The sequence below is a fragment of the Cyanistes caeruleus genome, chromosome 20 (assembly GCF_971803275.1).
Source record: "Cyanistes caeruleus chromosome 20, bCyaCae1.hap1.1, whole genome shotgun sequence".
NCBI classification, from domain to species: Eukaryota; Metazoa; Chordata; class Aves; order Passeriformes; family Paridae; genus Cyanistes; species Cyanistes caeruleus.
Window position 1 is genome coordinate 508,729 of NC_141720.1, and position 21,473 is coordinate 530,201.

Below are 21,473 nucleotides of genomic sequence, written 5' to 3' on the forward strand. Positions count from 1 at the left end.
GGCAATGCACAGCCCCCTGTGAATTCAAACCTCTCTCTGGCTGTGGTCAAACAGCTGAAGACATGCTCTGAGACAGCAGCAGAGCTTCTGCTGGGCCACAGAACACCACAGAGTGTGAAAAGTCTCCAAGAAAAAAAAAACAACAGCAGGCTTAAACCTTAAAAGAAAATACAGACACTAAGTGGCTTCTGATGCTGGCTTGAAAGTAAGATACAGCAACAGAATATTTTAGGTAGATTTCATTTAAAAAACTGCATTTTCTACAACATTATTTCTTATTATGCAGAATGTGTTGTGTGTAATTATTTGTGAGTATTAGGGTACAAAGGCAAATACCAGTTTAAACCCAGGCAAAGCATTGCACGTTCAGCAGGATGTTAAACATAAATATTTCATGGCTGAGCTGGAAGACTTCCTTAAGTACTGAATATTGATTTAAATTCTCTATATTCCTTGCTTTTGAGGAGTTACACAGATGAGAATCTATGCTAACATCAACATTGCAATGTACCAGTTAAATCCACTCTCTACTCATTCCTTCTGCATTTCAAATTGGATTTTATGGGCAAATTCAGAAGCAAGGTGAAGCCAGCGTAACCAAAACCACTGCACACACTTGGAATTCCACTGCTTTGCACTCACTTCCCTATGCTTAATTAATTACCTCTTTACACAGATTCTCTGCTTCAGAGTCTGTGGAATTTAACCTGGCAGTGCTTGTCACTGATTAAAAATTAAGAAGAAAGGAGCAAGGGAAAAGCTACAGCAGATAAGAGGACGAGTAATACCAGAATAGACAGATGAAAAAATATGTGTTTCCAAGTCTAGCTCACATTGCTTCCCTCCTTCTGGATGCTCAGAACTTGTTCACAGGCAGCTAAATTATAATTGTGCTTCTCAGATAACAGAACCTCAATTTAAATTGCTGAAAGTGAGCAGCTCTGAGACTTGGAGCAGAGCTCTGGAGACCTGCAGAGCTCCTCGGGAGAAAGGAGAGGAGGGAGGACGTGCCTGCTGTACTAAAAGGCAGAGATGCCTTCAGAGCACTGCGTGTTCAGTCATCTCTTTATCAAAGCCTTAACTAATTAAACAATGCTCTTGTCAAAGAGGACGGTGATTGTTTATGTAGCGGTGCCCTGTAGACACAATGGGATAATGCGCCTTTCTCCTGCGCTCCGGGACAGCTGGGGATGCGCTCCAGCCCCAGCAGCATCAGAAGCCAAGCTCAGGACAAAGCGGCCTCAGACACCCCAACAATCCATCTGATCCTGTGCCATCAGAGTCCCTGGACAAACAATCGTGGGGAAAAGAAAGGGATTCCTGGATGGGACTGACAGTTGGGACCGTATTGATCTACAGCGGCAAACGATGCTCCTCCTTTCTCTTGGTCCCGGGGAAAAAGGAGTGCAAACAGCGAAGCTTTGGTCAGATGGCACGGGGCTTGCTCTCACATCTGCACAGTCCAGCAGCAAAAGCTGTTCCTCAGCTGCTGGAGGCTCAGCAAGTCCCACCTGACCAGCCCTGGGTACCCGAGGGAACGGCTCAGCTCCCATCCCTGCCTGCGGATGGGTCGTGACCAGCAGCACTCACAGAGGGCAGCTGTTTTCTCATGTGAAACAAGGACAGTATTTCAGGAGGTCAAACAATCCAAAGGTTTGCCCCTCTGTGTATTCCTGATGTGGGGGTGCCATCCCCACAGCCCGCTCCGCTCGCCCCTGTCAGGAGACTGGCACAGCTCTGTCACCCCAGGGATAACCAGGACAAAAACCACTGCCTGTCCCAGCCCTCCTGCAGAAAAGTGTCCTGCTTACACCACAGCAGCAGTCTCTACTGATTTACTGTAAGAAATTCATGGCTGTTAACACGGTGGGGACTTCATCAGGCTGTGATTGCCAGGAGTGAAGCAGAAAGGTGGGCAGGCAGCCCTTCCCCCCCAGGTGAGGCTCCCTGAGCCCTTGGGGACACGGGCTGGGACAGTGGCACTCCCCTCCTGTGTGCTCGGGGGGCAAAGGCCACCCAGAGCTTCACTGACCACAGCTGAGCCCAGACATTCACTTGTGTGTGCTGGTTTGAGTCAGCAGGGAACGTGGTGTTCCTGGGAGGAGGAGGAGGAAGGGGCAGTGGGAAGGGAAGGATGAACAATAAATGTGAAAAGCCTCCAGTGCCCATCACATGTGTGGTCACTGGCCTGAGGCTGCCCAAGCTTTGGACAATGCTCTCAGGGATGCAGTGTGGGACCTTGGGGTGTCTGTGCAGAGACAGCAGCTGGATTTGATGATCCCAGGGGGTCCCTTCCAGCTCAGGCTCTTTGGTGATTCTGACAGAAAGCTTGAGGTGCTCCACAGTCAAATCCACCCTCGGCTGCGTTCTCTGAATTCCCGAATTCCCCAAACCTCCCCTGGCTCCCCAGGCAGTGCCTGACAGAGCCATTTCAGCAGAGAATGGGGAGGACAAAGGGCTTCACACAAAGACAACTCTGATCTTCTCCTGAGCAACATCCCCCCTCACAGCCCAGCTTTGGGGGAAACCCCCTCCCCTGCTTCTGCACAGAACACCTGAGGCAGGGCTCAGTGCTGACCTAGAGCCCCAGTCCTGGGTAAAGGCAGAGTGGAACAGCCTCACCCCACCACAGCTCCACAGGGACAGAGCAAACCCCCTCTGTGTGCACACCCAGATGTGTCCAGGTGTCCCATCTTCCCTCAGCCCTTCCTTGGACAAACTCCTCCAGAGGAGACACAACAGTGCTGTGCCCTGTGCTCAGGAGGGAACAAAACCCAGGAGACAGCACGTACAATGCAAAGTCTTTCTCTTTGCACCTCATCTAGGCCACAGCAGGGAAAAAAATAATGCAAAACTGCTCTATTTTTAACCTACCACCAAGAGAGACTTTGCAGAGCCATGTTCAAATCTGAACAAGTTCCTCATCTCAATCCAAGTTCAACTCAGCAAGCGTAAAGCAAACATCCCAAATGGAATATATCAAATCCAAAATGATGTTATCCTAGCAAAATTGCAACATTTTCCATATCTGCAACCAAAAAATAGCAATATCAGCCTTAAGGCTCTTTTTCTTGCTCTCTCTCTTGTTTATTTTCTCCCTCCCCACCTCATCACTGCAGCCAAGTTTTAAACAATATCCATGAAAACAGCAGCTCCCAATGTGTTCCTGGAGCATTAATGAGGCACACGGCATCCCAGGGCAGTCGGGAGGGAAGGGCTCACACTGCTCCTCACTGCAGCCTGTGCTGCTCTCAAAAATGTGAAACATTTCAAACTGCTGAGCCTCTCCTGCTCCCTTGGTCTCCAAGTGAGAGAGAGTTCAGCCTTCCAAACACACATTGTGGAAAGAACGAAGCACTTCTAGAAAAAATGAAAGACAGGTTTGCCTTTCTAAATTTAAAGATTTATAAATCAATGCAAATCTTTTTCAAAAAAGAAAAAAAGGAAAGCCAGCAGAACACTCCCACCAGTTCTAGCACAGCCATCAGAGCTGTAGAAACAAGTACCTGTTTTTCCTGACCTACATTTGCAGGCTGGCAGGAAATCAAAGTTCAAATTACAGCAGGTTTTGAACAGACTTGCATGTGCCCTCCAATCTCAGCTATTAAATCTGTTTGGGCCCAGGGAGAGAATGCTTGGTATGAAAGGTGCCCCTCTCTGCAGTGACATATGCTGGGAACTGTGTGAATACAGGCAGGTTGTCTTTTGGTTGTAACACTAAAAATGGGAATGGATTTTCCACAGGAGTTGGTTCAGCCAGAGACATTTTCCTTTCCTTGACCTGCTCTATGCATTCTCTCCTGTATTCACCATGAAAGCCCTGTGGTTAAGCAGACACAGCCACAAAAATCCACCGTGGTGGAGCTTTGTCCCAGAGGGCCTGAGTGCACTGGGGCACCCCAAAAACAGCCCTGGGGGCTGAGCAGGGACAGGGACCCCCAGGCAGGGCAGCTCCCACTGCCCCACTCCTCAGCCAGCACAGGCAGCACAGCCTCAGGCTGCTCTGGGAGTGGGGATGTGCTTCCCCAGCCCCTTCTGCCAGTTCATGCCAGGCACTGGGGAGCCTGCAGAAGGGGAAAGGTGACACAGCACCACTCTCAGCCTTGGAAATAAACCCAATCTTCCTTTTACAGCAGGAGAATTATTTCCACTCAAGACCACTGAGGCTACTGCAGGGAAATGAGGCTGCTGCTGGTGTACCTCATGTTTGGTGTGATACACCCTCATTCCTACAGATGCACCAGTGACTCACAGCCTGCCCCAGAAATCAGGGTCTACACTGGAGATGGTAAGCTCTTTCTGCTTCCAACTGGCTTAAAAAGCACAGCAGGAAAAGAAAGCCTAGTGATCCAGATTTTCCAAATATCCAGGGCAGACAGAAGCCCGTGGAATGCAAAGGAATGGACACCTCAGCCATGAACCCCCATGCTCAGCAGCTGTGATGAGCTGCTTGAACATAAGCTTGCAGAAACTGTGTGATGGAAACACATTGAAAGTTTCCTTTATTTTCCTGCCCATTTTCAGATCTCTGTCATTTCACAACGTCCGTATTTCACTAAAATTAAAATCGCTGTGTTGCAAAACACATTGAAGACAAAAGTTTCAATTGAGCCTTTTAAGAGATGTTTTTCACAGGAATTCTTTAAAACTCCATCTTCCCCAGGCCAAGTCAAACGTGTGTGAAGAGGCTGCAGATGCAAAGGCCAGGAATGCAGTGGCAGCAGAATTGCCACCTCTCCTCACCCTTGTGAGCAGGAATTACCCACACTGAGCACATGGAGCCCCGAGCCCCAGGTACCCTGCTGAACTAAACCCAGGTACCCTGAATTAAACCCAGGTACCCTGAATCAAACCCCAGGTACCCTGCTGAATTAAACCCCAGGTACCCTGAATTAAACCCCAGATATCCTGCTGAATTAACCCCAGGTACCCTGAATTAAACCCAGGTACCCTGCTGAATTAACCCCAGGTACCCTGCTGAATTAAACCCCAGGAACCCTGCTGAATTAACCCCAGGTACCCTGAATTAAACCCCAGGTACCCTGAATTAACCCCAGGTACCCTGCTGAACTCCAGTCACCAGCTGACACACAGTAAAGCAGCCAGACATCCATGAGCAGCAGCCTCAACTGCCCTGTCTTTTGGGGACTGCTGGTTTTGCTTATGGTTTTTGATTTATACCTCAGAACTGCAAAACTAATGAGATTCTAATGAAAAGTGGGACATTATTCATTTGGGTTTCCCCCAGGAGGTTCAGTTTATTTCCAACAAGCATGCTGCTCATTAAAACAGGAGGTAATGGTTTTAAGAAGCTGAAACATGAACCTGTTCCCAAATGTGCATGGTCTTAAATGACACAGTGGTTTCTGCAGTTGACAGTTTTACTGCCTTTATCTACATTATTTTGATCAGATAGATTTTTTTTAATCTGTATGTCGAGTAATATAATTATTTTTAATAATTATTTTTTTAAAAGTCAACCCTCTGCATATTTATTTTTTTCCTGCCTAAACAAATCAAATGTAAATAATGACTAAAATATAAAACTGTTTGCAGCTCTTTTTTAAAAAAATGGAATGCTACTTAATATTGAGGAACTAAGTAGGTGCACAGATGATTAAAAATATGTGTCTGTATTCTCCTTACTGAAAAAGCTGGAGACACAACCTCAGCCATCAGATATTCCAAAGCACAGAGGTGAAGCTGCAGCTCTGAAGCTCTCTGAAATAATTGTTCCTCAGCCCAACTCCTCCCATCTCTGCTCTCCACTGAGCTTCATGGGCTCTGTAAGAAACCAAGAGTGCTTTGCTGCCTTCCATGGCCAGGGCAGTGCTCCCATCCCTCCTACACCAGGGCCAGGAGAAATGAAACACTGAAGCAGAGCTTTAAAAAAAAACACATTTAAATTAGGAAATGAGGTCTAGAACATGGAGCATCTGATCTGCCCATTCATCATGGCCAAGGCAGTGGGCCCACCAGTTACTGGAGGCAGGGACTCCAAACTGGCAGCGTTGGCTTTTCAGCATCCCATCAACCCCTGACTCACCCAGACACAACCCAGAAATGCACCAACTACAAATTAGGGAGGGACAATTTTAATAGTTCATTCATGAAAGCACATTCAGTTCCTGCCTTATGGCTGTCTTGCACAACCCAAATGTAAAAGATTTTAATTCCAGAGGGAAGATTCTCTGGAGTTTAGGCTTGCCCAGACCCTCCCCTACAGTTTCTTCTGGTGTCTCCTAAAGAGCCAGCCTGGGAGAGCTGGGGGTGCTCACCTGGAGAAGGATCCAGGGAGAGCTCAGAGCCCCTGCCAGGGCCTGAAGGGGCTCCAGGAGAGCTGGAGAGGGACTGGGGACAAGGACATGGAATGACAGGACACAGGGAATGGCTCCCAGTGCCAGAGGGCAGGGCTGGATGGGATATTGGGCAGGAATTGTTCCCTGGCAGGGTGGGCAGTGCCTGGCACAGGGTGCCCAGAGCAGCTGGGGCTGCCCCTGGATCCCTGGCAGTGCCCAAGGCCAGGCTGGACAGGGCTGGGAGCAGCTGGGACAGTGGAAGGTGTCCCTGCCATGGCTGGGGTGGATGGGATGAGCTTTCAGGTCCCTTCCAAGCCAAACCATTCCATGGTTCTATGATTCCTTCTCTTCCTAAACGCTGCAATTTGGGTACTAAAGCATCTGTTCAAGCACTTCCCCCAGTACACAGCATCACCTGGGGCTTTAGGGGAACAGACAGTTCAATCTGCTAAGTCCTAAATGCCATTTTCTTTCTGGAGACAATAAACAGTTCAGTAAGTGATCCTGCAGCATTCACTGAAGATGAATGTCCCACAAAGCGAGCACAAGAAAGATAAGTGGTTCCACCCATCTGAACAAATATTTCCTCCCAGTCACACCCTCTGCACATAAAAGCAGGAATCTTTCTAAACTCATTCTGAACAATTCTAGTGGAAGGTCACAAACAATAACAATGGATAATTAAAACAATAATCAGGCTTAGTAAGACAAAAATTAAAAGTAAATTGCTCATCTTTTTTTTTTTCAAACTGCCCAAGCCTCAGCAAGAACATGTTCTGGACAGAAGAGGATTTGAACTTAAAAGATTACAACAAGCTGCTGTTCATCAGCAGAAGAAAAGTCTCCCCACTTTGGGTGCTGTGGGATTCACTGTGGAGCAAAGGGATTTTGTGGGACAAAGGAGCACAGACTAGAACAGCCTTGCTGAAGATGTAATATGTCAAAATATTACACACAGGAAAGAATCTCCAGGCTGAACACATCCACAGCTCAGAGCTGGCTCATCCCAGCAGCACTGCCCCACTCTCAGTGTTCCTGCCCTGGGGACACAGAAGTGCTGGGAATGCTGTTAGGATAAAAGGAAAGAAGAAAGGAGAGGAGAGAAATGGAAAGGAATGGAAAGGAAGGGAAGGAAATAATTTTTCTTGTAAATAGAACCAGTATGTTCATTTGGAGTTTTCTGTGAGGAATGAAATCAGATGAAGAACAACAACAATTCTGCAGAATTACACCTGAATTTTTAAATTGAAACCTTCTTCACAGGTGTTGCCACCTTCAAAACAGAGGGAGATGCACCAAAACACATCAGCCTGAGGCTGGAGGCCACGGGCTGGGAGTGTACCAGGCACAGCTCTGGTTTTACAGACTCAGCACTGAGGGGAACAGGGCATTTCCACGAGGGACACACATCAGCTCTCAGGATCTGGGTGTTATTTCTTACAGCACTCTCCCTGGAGCCTTCTCTTCTCCACACCTGATCCCAGCTCTCAGCCTTTCCTCTGGGACAGGTGCTCCAGCCTGCTCCATCGAGCTCCATACACAGACTTTTCCCAGCCTTTGCTCTGTGGCATTGTTGCAATCAGCTCCATTAAAGGTACAACTTTAGATGCCTTTCAAAGCAAGATTTCCTGAAACAGCCAACTCCACTGTGGCAGGATCCTGTCCAGTGACCTTCACCCAAAATCTCCCTCTTTCTAGGAACTGATGACAAATGCCTGCCCTCGCTGTCAGGGCACACTTGGCAGTGATCATCAGCTTCTGCAAGTCATGAGCTACAAATTGCAGAAACACACCAGGAGCTAAAATCAGTTTCTGAGAACAAAAACAGCTGGTATAGAAACCAGAGCCAAATATTCTCCTGGCTGCTGGCTGCATTTTTTTTAAATTTAGCTTAAAATAAAATTTAAAAAATCTGCTTGGAACCCAAACAGTCTCTAGCTGAAAATGTGGTGTCTAGCCTGAAAAACAGAGCTTGTGGACACCATGCCAACAGCACAGGATTCCCATGGACCTGGTGTTTCTCAAGCCCTTAATGTGGTTCAGTTTAGGCAAGTAGTTTCAGGATTCCCAGTTTAAAATCTACAACACACATCTGCAATTCATTCTAGTTTTTTATTTTATTTCTTACTTCTCCAACCACCTACAAATGGTTTTATGAGTTCTTGCAATCCGGTACTAATCAGTTACTCATGGTGCTTCCTCCGAAGGGCTCCCTTTGCAGAGGGAGCCAAGCTGTGCATTTCATCAGCTGCACTTTGCCAGAAACAACAGCAACTACCTGATACAGCAACACTGTTTGGAGTGTTGTATGCCTGATTACAGGACACACAAAACTTCTAACACAGCACTGGGCGTTTCCTACCCCTCTCCCATCAGCTTTCCACATTCAATTGAAGAGATTCCTCTATTAACAAGACTAATTTCCCACTTTGGGCAAGGGGACTTCAAGTGGCTTCAGGGAAAACTTGTCAGAAATTTTCATCCAGCTGTATGAAAAGAATTCCTGTTTGAGAAACACCACTGGCTTAAAACCTTTAATGGAGTGTCCCAAAAATCAGAGGGTCAGTATTTGCCTCCTGCACACGAGCTGTGTGAGATGAAACGCTGCAGACACGGCAGGTGAACACAGTTACTCTCAGAAGTGATTCTGAAATGCAGATACAATCATCTCTGTGTCCCTGCTCTTCTTCTTCTGAATACAACACACACTGCACTCCTGAGCATCCCTCATCACCGCTGCACAGCAAGCCCCAGACCTTGGGCACAGCAACTAGAACATTCTTCTTGCTGAATGAAGGTTTCTTTCAGGCAAAACACTTGAAGACTAACAGTTTGTTGCTTCCCCTATGAGTTTCTATTCAATTCTATCCAAGCTATTATAATTAAGAGACCTTTCACTAAAAAATCAAAGCTTCTGCCCCTGTGCACAGCACATGTGACAGGCACAGCTCCGTGATTTCAGCATCTGTCATTGGTGTCCTGCTCACGACACATCTGGCTCTGATCAGCACCAATGGTGGATAAAGATTTCCCTTTCTTGGGGCTGAAGCTCTGGTCTCCTCTTTCAGCCTTCACCAGAGCAAAGCAGGGATTCTGGTGATTGCTGTGGGAGCAGGCAGGAGTGAGTTTGTGGTTGTGCCAGACTGTCCCAGCAGTGACAAATGTCTCCTCATTATCAGCCCTGCCTAACAAACAGCTGATAATGGGAGGACAGACAATGGAGAAACGTCCCTCCAGTTTCCTGTTTGAGTAACACAGCCTCCCTGATCTGACACTCACAGCATCAGGCTTTCTTTCATGCTTTACTGTTTCCATCCTGCCTTCACCCTCCACATGTTTCCTATCCCCAGCCCCTGAAGGTGAGGCAAGAGCTTTGGCTATTGCACAACACAACCTCTCCAGGGACCTTTGATATTCTCCTCCAGATGGCTGGGTGGACAATAACCTTCTTTGCACATCCTCCACACTGAGATTCTGACTGACCAACTTGACCAAACTGAAAATGAAATACAGATATAATTCCTTGATCTTCTTTATTTTTATTTTCATGCTGGAAAAGGCTGGAAAATTCTTGGGAACAAGCTTGTATTTAGTATACAATATGTCACTGAATTTGCTTGGCAGCCCTGCTATGGTGGCACATTTCTGATGTCAATAATGAGTGGCATGAAAACATTAAAGAATCAGAGAAAAGCAGAGCTGGAAATGCTCTTACAAGCTCATCCAATCTTCCTCTCTCGCCTCAAGGCAGAATTAACTCCATTTTCAACAGAGACTTACCTAAATCAAACTGATGTTTGAGAGCTCAAGCAATGAAGACTTTTCATTAGTAAAATAATGGAAACAAAAAATGAAGAAAAGAGAATCAGAACCTATGGGATATGGGGTTACAACTGTTAAAGTTGTTAAATCTTACATTGACCAGAAGGCCCTGTGAGAAGGCACAGCTGAGGGGTGACAGCCACACGTGGACAGCACACTGCAGCTGAGAGCCCATGGGTGCCCTTCTCCTCCTAAGGCTTGCAGGTTGAGACTGAAGGCATAAAAAGGGAGTGATTTCTACAATAAAGTGATTTCCTTTGCATGCACAAGGAAGTCCTTGTCTCTTTGTCCCCCATTGCTACAAGAACCTGCAAGCCAGCAGCAAACATGCTTCTAAGAGATCACCCTGAGTGATGAATCCTGTTGTGTTAATTAATAGAATGATATTCATGTCACAGAGTATCCTGATCTGGGAGGGAGGAAGAACAACTCCAAGGGAGCAGCTACTCTTGGGCCACCATGGCAAGGGACAGGAGCTTGTCCCCACCTTCTGCCAGACCCAGATCTCATCCTTGACTGATTAGCACTGGGCCTGCCTGTGCCAGTGCCATCCTCAATAATTCATAGCCAGGGGAAGAGCAAGACGAGTTCCCTTTCCTGCAAAGGAAAGGAGGCTGCAAAAGCAAAGGTGTTCAGCTGCTCTGCAGTCCTGTGGAGTTTTTATGCTGTGTACACTGGCTGGAACTGCAAGACTGTACAAACACTGATGTAAACAAGTTCAGACCATAGCTTTAATTAAAAATAAAAAACCAAAACTCAACAACAACCCCCCCATCACATCCATTTGCAGCTGCACAGCATGCTCTGAGCTCTGTGGTGCTGGGGAGCAGCTGTGCTTTCAGTGCCCTTCTTCTAAAGAGAACATCATGTTCCCTTCTGCAGGCACTCTGAGGAGCCAGGAGTTTTGCCCCTGTGAAAACCACATGCATGTAGCCCCCTCCCAGGCTACAACTTTTATGTATCCTGAAATGACTTCCCAGAGCCTTCTTTGAAAAGCCTTCCGTTAACATGAATGTCTCAGCCAAGAATGGACTTGCTGGATCTCGCTCACAGACTGTTACTAAAAATTGCAGCAACACATTTTTCCAGCCTCTAGGAATACTGCATGTGACTGCCTTTTATTTCTATAAGGACTCTGCCCCAGGATCATTCTTAAAAACTACTTCCAGACCGTGGAAGCATCTCACAAGTGATGTCTTTCCAAAATCCCAATATTAGATTATCACAGCATGCAGTGAGTAAAAACTGAGACCTCTAGAAATTGCTTACAAACCTATGCTTAGGAGGATTACAGAAACTATAATGTGATCAAAATCTGATCAACACAACTTCACCAGAAGTTAACTCTAAATCACACCTAGTGAAAACTGTCCCTGCCTGTGGCAGGGGGTTGGAACAAGATGATCATTAAGGTCCCTTCCAACTCAAAGCAGTTTGTTGTTCTGTGATACCATTTATTCTCACCAACTCTCACAGGATTCTAGAACTGCTTTCTTCTTGTACATAAAGGTCACAGACTGGGCCCTTCTAACTTCACCCCACTGCTCCTATTTCATTCACTTCTACTGGTGATGGAAAAGCTGGGAACTAGAAAGGAGACAAAATGAGTCCTAGCACAATTTGCATTCCCAAATAAGCTTGTTTTCACACAGAAGACAAGGAGCAAACATCCTCCATGTCAGGATTCCCAGTAACTTCTTCCTGCAGTGCTACAATGGTTCAATTCCCCAGGCAGAATCAAAAGATAAGGCAGAGTTTTACCTGCTCCATGAGAAAGGGTGGGGGACACGGGCTGAGTCAGGAGGCAGAGGTGACTGCCCCTTCCTTCCTGCCACTTACCCCTTCATCAGCACTTTGATCTATGTGGTTTACAAATGCTTTAACATTCAGCACATCTCCTCGAACCTGCCTTTCTCAGCTTCAAGAGTGAAATTAAAGCCATGCTCCAGGAGGCCATCTGTGCAAGGCAGCCTATAGGAAACGGAGCTTGCACAGATGGGACTTATCACACACTCCCTCGTGTCATATCAACACAGCAGCTTTGCAAATCTGCCCTAAATAAAGCAGAACTGACAGCACATTCTGGCTGAGGCCAGCAGGGCTGTGCAAGCCCAGCGTGTACTTGGCAGGGGCTGGATTGTTCTCTCTGCTTTTAACAAACAACTCCCTCAGAAATGGAAAACTTGTGAACGTTCAAGTCTTGTGCTGTGTTCAAATGTCTGGAGGATTGTGTTCAGCAAAGTCTCCTGGAGGGATCAACTAATTTGCCTTCAAATTCCTAGACATGAAGCTGTAGGTTGCTTTAAAACCAGCAGGACATGGCATGGCCTCCTCACAATCCACAGTGGGGACAGACACTGCTCTGGAACGTCTTCTAGTCCCATTAACTCTTCACCAACACATAAAAATAACACTTTAAAGATGTTTATTTTTACAAGTTACATTAGGTGAAGAATACAGCTGAGCAATATGGCTGCAAACATATGGAAATGCTTAAGCAGCAGCTCTATTTTATGTCCAAGCAGTCTGTAGACAAACACAATAAACTGCAGTTACACACATGAAAACTCAATGTACTATATGAAAAAAAACACACACACAAAAAAGTGTGCTTTCATAAAAAGCAGGTTTTTTGGATTTTTTGGATTTTGGGGTTATTTTTTGTTTTTATTTGGTTGTTGGGTTGTTTTTTTTTTTGTAGGAGGAGAACCTGAGAGAGGAGGGAGTAGCTTATCACTTAAGGACAAAATCTGATCTGTAAGTGCACTTGTGTTCACTGGCAGTACAATTCTGTACCAAGTTCTGCACAATTCCCAGAAGAAAGTCAAAATTGTCTTCCCCTCTCTAGATTCCTTCAGCAGATGTTTCCCAAGGATGTCATTCTTGGACAGGGGTGCCAGTTTTCTCCCATTGTTTTTCCAGTTTTAAAGCTCCATACTCATTATTCTGTGCTTTTCCTATCTCAAAAAGCAGCTATTTCAGTTTATTGGTTGGTTTATCATGCTGTGTTTTCTTTCTTTGTTCTACAGAAAATATGAAAGCTAATTATGCTTCAAGAAGGGTAATTAGCATTTAGCTATTACTCCTCATGTAAGTGCAGAATAATTGTTTGCATTGCTTCTATTTTGTTGTCCTTAATAAATACATAAACATCCAGAAAGATGAATCCACAGGACAGATCCAGTTCTGCTCAAACCAAGGAATTAAAAATAACTGCTCTCTTTGGAAGTTCAGAATGAAATACATGAAATGAAACATTTTCTTTAGAACCTCTAAGAAAAGCAAGAAATGACAGGACCTTGCAAGCAGTTTATTTTCATTGCTCACTGAATAATAACTGAGTTATTTAACCCTCACTCAGCTCTTCCTGTTGATGTTGATCATGTTTGACACCTCCAACCAGCACGCCAGTAAGAAAATAACCTATAACTGAAAACTTCTCATTAAGTATGATTTTGTTTTTTAAACACCTGTTATGGGAAAAACCACTGCCTTTAACTGCACTGGGAAATGAGCAAGGTAAAGAAATTGCTTCAGAAATTCAGGTAAAGACCTGAATGCTGGACAGAATGGTACAGATGGCATTTTTAAGTCAAAGGCTAAATCCTCACAGAACAAAAGACGAAGTTACTGAAAAGAGAACAAAAAGCATTGGCCCCAGTATTACACACACTCATTAACTGTATCAGCAGGGAGGTATGAGATGGGATTTGGGTACCAGTCACTGCTACTGTTCCTTCAGCTGAGCCCCCATTTCCTTGTCTCTGCTCCTGAAGCTGCTGAGGTTATGGGGACAGTGATTCCCTTCTTGTACTTCTGTGACAAAATCCTGAGCTGTAGGAACCCAGCAGGATCACCCAGCCCAGCCCCTGGCACAGACCCCCCAACACCCCACCCTGTCCTGACCCAGCTCCAGCCATTCCCTGGGTGCTGCTCCTGTCCCAGAGAGCAGAGATCAGGGTTCACCCCAACACCCCACCCTGTCCTGACCCAGCTCCAGCCGTTCCCTGGGTGCTGCTCCTGTCCCAGAGAGCAGAGATCAGGGTTCTCTCCTTCCCCTCACCAGGAATTTGGAACTGTGATGAGTCTCAGTCTCCTCCAGGTTGAACAGAAAAGTGACCTCAGTAAGATCTGAGGAATCTAAGGGACTGCCTGCTCCTCCAAGTCACCCCAGAGAAGCCACAGAACCTGCCAGGCCATTCTCCAGCACTGACTCAGCACCAGAAGGAAAACTCTGAGCCTGCAGTTACACATTTTGCAGGGTTTGAGTGTCCAGTATCCAGTCAGGAGAACAGAGAAAGGCAAGAAAGCCAGACCCCACCACTTTCTATGGTCTCTGTTACTCCAGGGAGTTCCAGCAATGCCAGGACAGGCTTTCCCCAGCTCTGGGCAGGCTGCAGGGACAGGGCCTGACTCACCCTACACAGCTCAGGACCCCAGCTCATGTCTGAGCTCACACCCTCGTTTCCCATGGATCATCAAACCTACCCTGCAGGATAACACTCACCAAAGGTGGCAAATCAACATCAGAATAAAGCAATGTTCAACACATCCTGGGAACAGCTTCGAGGGAGAGGGGAAATGTTTTACATCATCTCCCAGACTAAGCTGATGGAATTCCCGATGCTCAGGACCAGGGAATTTGTAATGAGTGAGAAATAAATTCCTTCACCTCTGGGTTGAAATCCAAGTCAGGCTGGTAGTAGCCAAGACCCATTAGCTCAACATCTGCTAGTTGTTTGGCAGCCCATGTGAAGTGATTTATATTCCTCAGTGTCCGCATCCCTGTCCCACTAATTGGCACCACATTGGCAATCTAAACACAGAGGTTAAGGTCTGAGCACACAGCAGGCAGCAGCTCTGAGATGGGGCAGCTCCACTTTGGAGGACACATGTGATAAATTATACTTTTGGTATATGGAACTCCATTTAATTGCCCCTCCATCCTGTCCTGCCCCCAGAATGAAGCTGTAAATCCAGGCAAGGCAGTGAACTGTCAGCAATCCCTTGCTCAGCACACAGCTCCTGCAGCAGGAACACACATTATTACACCCATTACCAGGCTAAGCAACTTCAATGACTGCTTAAGTTTTAAGCAAAATGCTGTACAGCATGAATTTAAGTATGAGCTAAAGGGTTTGGATAAGAGTTACCAATATCCATAAAAGCAGTATCTTTCCCTCAACTCCACTTTTTAATGCAAAAATGCAACATTCACTAAAAAGGCAATAACAATATAATCTTATAGATCCCAAATAACAAGACTCTTTTCTTGCTGTCTTTCCTTCTTCTGCAGCTTTCCAACAAAGAGTGCACAGGACCAAAGCTGATTTGAAACTATAACCCATTAACTTTTAGAGAACTATTCTTTTTATTACCCCATGGTAAAACGTTTCTCTCTGAGGACAAAAACAAAGTTGTTAGCTCTTAATGCATAGCAATAAAGGAAAATGGATTTTTCATATAATCTGAATATGGCAGCATAAAAAAAAGTCTAAACCATGAGGGAAGGAAACTCATGTTACAGTTTAGAAACTGTTCCTGATGTTTACACATCACTTCAGTTTAAAGAACTGCTTATGATGGGAACCTGATGAAAGCTGTTGAACATGAAGGGAGATGGAAATGAAGCCAAAAGAAGCATCTTTGCCAGAACTCTAGAAGAAAAGAAGTCAGTCAGTTTGGGAGGGACCTCTGGAGTTGTCCAATCCAATCAGCTGCTTTTCTACAAGAAAAGAGAATCACAGTCAGTTTGGGAGGGACCTCTGGAGTTGTCCAATCAATTGTCCAATGCAATCAGCTGCTCAAAGAATGGCCAACTTCAAAGTGGGGTGAGGTTGCCTGAAGATATTGCAGAGAGCACAACACAGTACAGTGCTCTGCAAAATCCACTTAAAAAGAAATTTTTCCTGCAAGTCAAATATTGTCTTCATTTACCACTGCTCCGGAATGATTCCACTCCAAGCTGTTCTGAGCAGCAACAGGGCCAGCAGCCATCAGGAACAGGGATACTGCAAAGGAAACAAACCTGTGAGGTGTCCCCTGCCCAGGGAGGCAAAGATTTCATTTCAGAGAGGCACTGTTAAAGTGAGAGGTGTGGCTTTAACGCCCTGGAGGAGTGGATTCCATCCTCTACCTCAGGGGCTGGGCCCTGTGAGCCCAGGAATAATTGCTCCACCCCAGACCCCTGGGAGTTCTGATTGGGTTTGAGCCCCTGGGGTTTCTCCCCAGGGAAATGGATTTTTTTATACAGGACAAGGGGGAATGGCTTCACACTGCCAAAGGGTGAGATTAAATTAGAGATTAGGAAGAAATCTTAATGCAGGCTGCCCCTGGATCCCTGGCAGCGTCCAAGGCCAGGTTGGATGGGGCTGGGAGCAGCCTGGGATAGTGGAAGCTGTCCCTGCCCATGGCAGGGGTGGGACTGGATGAGCTTTAAGGCCCCTTCCAACCTAAACCAGTCTGAAATTCTGTAATTCAAGATGGACCAAAGGATGTGACCTCTCCTTCCCCAGAGCTCCAATATCCCTGCCAGGCTATCCCTGCATCTGCTCCTGGCAGCAAGGACACAACCTTCTCTTCCCCTTCACTGTTTATGACTTAAGGGTGGACCTTTTTTACTTTCTTCTATCCTTTTGAGGAGCAGCACAGGCTCATGCCACATTTTTAAAATGCCAGACCAATTCCTTCTGTTTTTAGACATGTTATTAGCAGCTTCTTTTAAAATCACTCCACTGCAAATGATTCTACTGACACTCGAGGCAGGAGCTGCTGTGCTGACATCTGCAAGAGAATTCAAGGGACTGTGATGACTGCCAGGAGATCAGCGTTAGCTGGAAGAAACCAGGCTGGCACCAAACACATCAGTAGTGGAACTGCTCTGCCCTTGGCCACATTCAGGTCCCAAGCTGCCAGTTCAGGAGGTGCTGAGGTGCTGCAGAGCTCAGGGCTGTGCCAGGGCCGAGGAAAGGTTATTATCATCTTGGGATGTAGTGAGCTGCTTCACTCAGCAGCTCTCACATGCACTTCTGAACCCCAGTGCAGGTATCAAGCAAGCATTTATACTCAAAATAAATGTTTTCTCACAAAACCAAGCATAGGAATAAAACCAAAGTCATGAGTTTCTGAGAGTAATTCCTCACCATCTAGAAAACAGGAGGGGTCCAAGAAAGAACTTCTTCTCTGTAAGGGAGGAAGGCAGGAAGGAAGGAAATGTGAATTACATACACCTCCAGATAAGTTTCCCTTTAAAAAAAAAGGAAGGAAATTAGAGTTAACTAAAAAGAGCATGTTTAGCATCACTGCACAAGCTGGGGAAAAAACTCTCGGAAATCCTGGCCAAAGATAATGCTGCCTCCTCCTGTCCCTGCTGGGCTTGCCACAGTCACTGCCCCAGGAGAGGGGAAAGGGACATTTTTCACCCTTTTATAAGCACTACCACTTTGAAGTTACAAATCAGAGTCACCATTTGATTGTCACCTCTCCCTATGGCATCCTAGGTTTCTCTGCAATAAGCCTGTTAAAAAACATGTGTTTTCACTTTTTTTTATTATTATTAAAAAAGGATAACTCATAACTGAGCAGAGACAAAGGCTCTGTTGATACAACAACATGTGGATTAAATCTGAAAGGAGAAAGAAAGCTGTTCTAATAAACTGACAATCCTGCTCAGAGCCCTTATATCCAGATTAGTGTAATAAATCATGAGGAAGGATTTCTCTTTGGCTGAAACAACCATTTATTTAGGCATGGAACAAGAGTATTTTAAAATTACTCTGGACATTGTACACTAAAGACTTTCTCCATTTTTGTTCTTTTTTGTTTGATCGTTTTCTGTTGAGCTCTAAGCATATACCCAAAGTTTTGCATTTGCTTTACTTAAAAGTTGTTACTTTTTAGTGCTTAAAGCTCTGACAAGTCAGCCAGACAGCACCATTGGGCTCCCACTGAAACAAGAGAAAAAAAAAGAAAGGAAAAAGTGGTTCTTGCTCCATTACCTCATTACATTAAACAGAAAACTGCCCAAAATTTCAGCTTTCCCCATTGTGCTCCTCTTGTGTGTTTTCACAGTAGTATTTGTTCCCTTATCCTCTGAAAAAGCAGGGCTTTTTCACTCTTTTTAAGCAGCAGACACTCTGCACTATAGCTGCCTTCCCCTATCACGCACCAATTGTCCCCCAGTGGCTTCTGAGCCCAGCACAGGAACAGCCCCGAGAGCTGACAGCCCTGTCAGAGCTCAGAGTGGGGTTCCAGAAAGCCCAGTCACACCCCCAGCCCCAAAACACTGCCTGGAACCAGCACTGGGCCTCCAGAGCCCCCACGCTGCTGGGCAAAAATCAGGGTTTAGCAGAACTTGGGAACAACACTGAGCTGTAACTGTAGACAGGACTAAGAACTGCAACCATGTTTGTTAATAAAAATCTAATTCTTACCTGCAGCTGATTTCAGAGCTAAAGCATCTGCCAATCCCCCTTAACACATTGTGCTGTGGGGATGGCATTGGCCAGCCCAGGCAAACATGTCACCACAGAACACAGCTGGTCTTCAAACAATGACGAAACCCAAAACATCACCACCATAAAACGAAACTTTCAGTTCCACAGAAATGTTCTGTGAGAAAATTTCTAAGAGACATTACTCAAAACTGGAAGAAAGTGTTTCATACAAGGGTAGAGCTTCTCTTGAAGGATGTTCTCTTATGTCCCTGGCTCCTGGATTACCATGATATTTTAGAACACCCAGACTGTGGTAGAACACACCAGATCCCAGATGGGATGGAGGATAGCAATAAAGAGGTGAAGATCTTGGCTGAAGCCTCTGCCATTCACTGTGTCAGTCCTAAAGTCACTTACAGAAATCACAGGAGTACAAGAAACACTCTTCAAACCCATTAAAAACCACAATCCCCAGTCCCACAGATGAGATGTTTTAAGCTCAGCAGCTGTTTTATCTCTGCCAGAGGAGTCCCTGTATATTCCATTCCACCTTAAAATCCATCTGCCAGCCAGACAAATAAAAGGTTCCTCAGAAATTCCAGCTGATGCAGTCACTGGGAAGCCATCCCAGCTTGCCTCGTATGCTGCTGTATTCCCAACTCCCTGACAGAATCCAGGGGCCACACATCAACCCTGATCAGCTCTGGGCTGCTCTGTCCCCCTCCTGCTGCCTTTGCCCAGGAGAGCAGTGGGAGCAGGGCAGTGCAGAGTGCCTGTCCCTGTCCCTGTCCCTGTCCCTGTCCCTGTCCCTGTCCCTGTCCCAGGGCAGCCCAGGCTGCACCCTGTGCCATCAGCTGCCTCCCAGGCTGCAGCATCCCCCAGGTGCTGCTTTCCACGTACCTGCAGCCACCCACGTGGCTCAGCTCTGCTCCTGATGTGCTCTCCCACAGGGGGATGCTGGAGAACCCCTGAGCAGGAACAGCTTCGCTTTTCTTCTATCCAGGCAACTCCTCTTTGCCAAAAAGCTACCAAGGGGATGGAAAGTTCTGGGGGGACAGAAAGGGAAAGTGCAAGAGGAGATTAAAGCCTAGGAGAGGAAAAAGAAGGCCTGACCAGGACTTGTTCTTATTACTCTGCTTTGACTGTGGAGACTAAAGTTTTGTGGCCAACAGAGCTCACAGAAGACCTGCACAGTGACTCAGGGCTCCAAAGGAAGAGCTGTGTCCTGGCTGAAGCACAGAACTTGCTTTGATAAGCACTGCTGTGGTCAGTGTTTACTGTCCTTACCCTATGGACATTGAGCTGTCCCTCGGGTACAGAGCCTTGGCACAAAGCCCTGGCAGGCTGGAAGGAGCTGCTCAGCCAGCAGGACAGACACCCTGCCCACAGCCCTGCCACATCTCCCACACCTCCTCTCCCATCCCGAGCACCACGAGGTGACCCTGAGGGACAGCAGCACCCCAGCAGCGGTGCCAGAACCCAGCCATCACCTGCACATCCCACAGCAGCAGCAGCTCTGGGGCTGAAGGAGCCTCACCTTCAGCTTTGTGCCCTGCAGGGATGCTCCAGGCAGGAAACCCAGCCTGGGCTCTGCCAGGCGTCCCCAGGCTGGGGATGGAGCAGTGCTCACTGCTCAGGAACCTGCTGGCTCCCACCGCTTTGGTCTGGTTTTGTGAAAGCAAAGCAAGCTACCTTTGGACAAAGGTGAGACTGTGTTTACACACAATCTCACTCCTGCATATAAAAAATGCTGATCCTTGAACAGGAAATCAAAAGTAACACAAGTGATCTGGCTCTATAATCTTGCCAGAACAGAAGTGCCACCAAAGCAGTTGAACAATAATCACGGTCTTAAATTTGACTTCTCTGATCCTGCTTTGTTCAGTATTTTAATTATATTTTCATAAAATTCTAAACCACTTCAGATTTCAAAACACATTTATATACATTGATTAATTCTCCCAAGGTAAAAATTACTATCCTCTTTTTGACACAAGGAAAGTGAAAGGAGGCACAACAAACTATTTGCCAAAGGCACAGAACTGGTGGAAGGGCTGCTACTAAAACCCAAGAGTTTCTGAAGCACCTTATATTTTTATCAAGGATTTACTTTTTAAAAGACAATAGCAACCAAAAAAACACCTGAAATGGATATATATGTAGGATCAGGGCAGTTTATGGGGTAAAGGCCACGAGAAAAGCAAGTTCATTAATTCACACTTGGAAAACTGCAGTGAATTCTCTAATAAATTGTTGCTGTGCTCCATACAGAGCACAAGTATGAAATCAGCTCACAGCACAGGCAGTCTTGCCTTGCATCACCAGTACCCAGGGTGATCCAGCTCCAGATTCCCACTTTCTGCTCTGGGGGAAAAGGACGTTTGCAGCAGGATTTCTCCGGAGAGCTGATGGGGAATGTGGCCCCTGGGCTCCCCGGGTGATTCCAGAGTGCCCTCTAACGAGGCTGCAGCTGCATTTCACTCCTACAGGGACACCAGGAAAACCCCAAACGAGCCTTCTTTCCACTTGAAAAGGGGAAAGCAGATGACAGACACTGTCTGGTGACTGCTCCTGCACAGATATTATTTATATTTAAATATATTTATATATTTATATTTAACAGATTATATTTATATTTATACTGCCCTGCACTGTATGAGCCCTTGTTGGTAAAATACCTCAGCAGGCAGCAGCATTATAGAGAAAGATAGGAAAATTCACAGTTCTCCCATTCTAAGAGAAGAAAGGATACTGAGTCAGATGAAAGTTAAGCCAGTACAATTTTTTAAGATAAACTGAGTTTTACACAATCTGTAGGGAATTTCTGGGTAACTTTTCAACATATGATGTAGTTAAATCAAACATTACAAAAATAAGCAATTATCATCAATGGAGTTCACAAATCAAAATGGAATCT

General features: G+C 46.0%; 1 protein-coding gene across 7 annotated transcripts in view; it reads right to left on the reverse strand.

Moving 5' to 3' along the window:
• Positions 1 to 21,473, reverse strand: part of EXD3 (exonuclease 3'-5' domain containing 3) — a 178,792-nt gene that overhangs the window by 155,134 nt on the left and 2,185 nt on the right. For 4 of the 7 annotated variants that reach the window (XM_086858795.1, XM_086858798.1, XM_086858799.1 and 1 more), the window contains exon 2: positions 19,457 to 19,602. The exons of the other annotated variants lie outside the window; for them this stretch is intronic. The gene's annotated coding sequence lies outside the window, so the exon portion shown is untranslated. The remainder of the gene's footprint in view (positions 1 to 19,456; positions 19,603 to 21,473) is intronic. 7 annotated transcript variants of the gene reach the window in all.